Here is a 2,667-nt window from a genome sequence, read left to right on the forward strand (position 1 = left end):
TTTCAGAGAAAATGGCAGCAAGAAACCAAACAAAAGACCTTAAGTGTGCCACACATCTCCCGAGTGATAAGTTCAGAAACATGACTGAGGAGAAGAAGGCGATTGTGAGGGATCTTGGATTCAGTGGGTTGATGCACATCCCACCACTAAGGGTGGATCACCAACTCTTAAGGGAGCTGGCAAACAACTTCAAACTTGGGAAGAACAAACTGAAGACAGGATATGGTTCTTTCCAAATAACACAAAAAAATAGATCATGCGCTTGGGATCAATGCAACAGGTAACTAGCTTAAAATTATAGGTGTATATTAAGTTGTTGCTTGGGTGTATTTAAGTTGATGCTTGGGTGTATTTGAACCGACTTGGATACTTTGTTGTCTTCCTTTATGTAGGAGATCTATTTCCTGAGAAAGTTGAGTATAAGAAACTTTCTGATGATGACAAAATAATTTATAGAAGATTCCAGGGTAAGACCCTCAAAAGTCTTACCGATGAAATGATGGAAATCGGCGTTGGCAACGAAGAGGAACGCCTGATGTTCAAGAGGATATTCATCCTCTACATACAGATGGCATTCCTTTTGCCAACGACGATAAACAAAATATCACCCGTGCACCTGGCCCCAATTTTTAAGATGGACGGCATATCGGAGAGAAACTGGGGGGGCATGTTTTGACCTTCATGGTCAAGGGCATCACAAACTACCAGGAGAAGAAGAAGAAGGCAATTAATGGCTGCCTCTTCGCCCTGATGATAATCTACTTTCATCTTTCAAAAAACAAAGGCAAGAACAGGACTGAAAGACCACTAAAGCCCTGGATTGCCAACTGGACTAAGGAGCAGTTGGTGGAAAGAATGACTGCAGAAAGAGAGGAAATTTTGGTAAGTAAACATAATAAGTTGGGTGTATTTTATTTACCCGAATGCTGCTAACTAAAATATCTCATGTTTTAGGGGATTGTGAAGATGGCAGAGACAAGAGAAAAAATGAAAAAAAAAGAAAAAAAAGAAAAAAAACAAGAAATCAAAAAAACAAAAAAAGGAAGGCGAGTCCAACATCTTCTTCGGAGACAGAAACTACTGACAGTGACACTTCTACCTCTGAGTCTGAGGCTCAAGAAGACTCAGAGGATTCAGGAAGAAAACACCCCAGCAAAAAAGGGAAAAAGTAAGTACCATACTTGGGTGTAATTTCTTTTTCGGGTTGGGTGTATTTTGTTTGTTCACGTTGGGTGTATGTAGCTTATTAAGCAGGGTGTGTTTCGTTTGCTGCATTGGGTGTATATTGTATATTCAGTTGGGTGTATCTCGTGAATCCATTTGGGTGTATTTTTAGTATGTTCTAAATAACAATTGTTTGCCTTCCAGAATGGACTCCAGAAAAAGAAAGCAGAGGCAAGAGGAGTCAGATTCTGATTCAGAATCTGAATCTAAACCAAGTGATGAGTAATGTCCTGAAATTATTAGTCCTTTCTTTTGGCTTCATTACAAAGATTTCGTGTATTAACTGAAATGTCTATTATTAACTTATAGGAGCGAAGAATCATCACCTGCGGAGAAGGAGAAGAAAAAGAAAAAAACAAAAACAACACCAAAAAAGTAAGCACTTCTTTGGATAATATTCTGTGATAAAATTAATTTTTTATTTCTGATTGTACTCTTTTTTTTCCACCCAGAACACAACAAAAAAAGAAAAAAATTGTTGTGGAGGATTCACCTCCTGAAGAAGATCAATACTTTGACGGGTACAGTACCTCATAAGCTATATTACGGTCTATCATCGTAATTATTTTTGTTAACATCTTATTTTATGAATGTAGTGAGAGATATGAAATATCAAGTGACAAACTCGATGAATTGCTAAGGGAAAACGTTGATAAATCTGCTGCAGAGGGGTATGTCTTGCTGGGCTGTGTATTTGAGATTTTGGTGTGTTTTGTTTGCTAATAATTGTATCTTGTTTCGCAGGGAGAACCAAGCTGACCTGCGATCGACAGAAGGTTGCTATGTGTCCTCTGAAACGTAAGAAGCTTTATTATTTAATAAAATTTTGTTATTATTTGAGATTTGGATGTATTTTGTGAACCATTTGGGTGTATTTTGTGGATCAAGTTGGGTGTATGTCGTTTGTTTTGTTGGGTGTATTTTGTGAACCATTTGGGTGTATATTGGGTGTATCTCGTGCATTCATTTGGATGTATTTTATACCTGTATCTTATTTTTTCTGAATAACATGAAATCTGTTTAGACTACCGGCTGTGAACTTGGAAAGTGATGATCCTTCCTCTCAAGGACGCACAGAACAGAGTAGTGTTAACCAGCCGTCACAGAGCATGTAATTTCTCTTTCAAATAACCGTTACTTTTGTTCTTCTATTACCTTCTACTTCTAATTCCGTATATATTTTTTTTTAGAAAAAAAAGCCCTTTATTATTTTATTCAAGAAAAAAAGGCAGCAAAAAAAGCAAAAACTGCAAGTATGTAAGTTCTCAAAAAACATAGCCCGTCTTCTTTTTGAATTGTTCGGGTGTATTTTTTGACCTTCTTTGGGTGTATTTTAGGTTGATTGCGACTGATTCGAATATGATGGTTGTGAGGGAACAAACACCGTTGGAAGCGCTTGCAGTGTGAGTTTTCCAAGAATATTTCAACCTTATAACCTTATTA

General features: G+C 37.2%; 2 protein-coding genes across 42 annotated transcripts in view; one reads left to right on the top strand and one right to left on the bottom strand.

Moving 5' to 3' along the window:
* Positions 1-2,667, top strand: part of LOC107492417 (negative regulator of systemic acquired resistance SNI1) — a 148,866-nt gene that overhangs the window by 71,730 nt on the left and 74,469 nt on the right. The gene's annotated exons all lie outside the window — the stretch shown is intronic.
* Positions 1-2,667, bottom strand: part of LOC107492418 (very-long-chain aldehyde decarbonylase CER3-like) — a 56,640-nt gene that overhangs the window by 45,364 nt on the left and 8,609 nt on the right. The window lies entirely within an intron of this gene.

Source organism: Arachis duranensis, chromosome 6 (genome assembly GCF_000817695.3).
Source record: "Arachis duranensis cultivar V14167 chromosome 6, aradu.V14167.gnm2.J7QH, whole genome shotgun sequence".
Lineage (NCBI taxonomy): Eukaryota > Viridiplantae > Streptophyta > Magnoliopsida > Fabales > Fabaceae > Arachis > Arachis duranensis.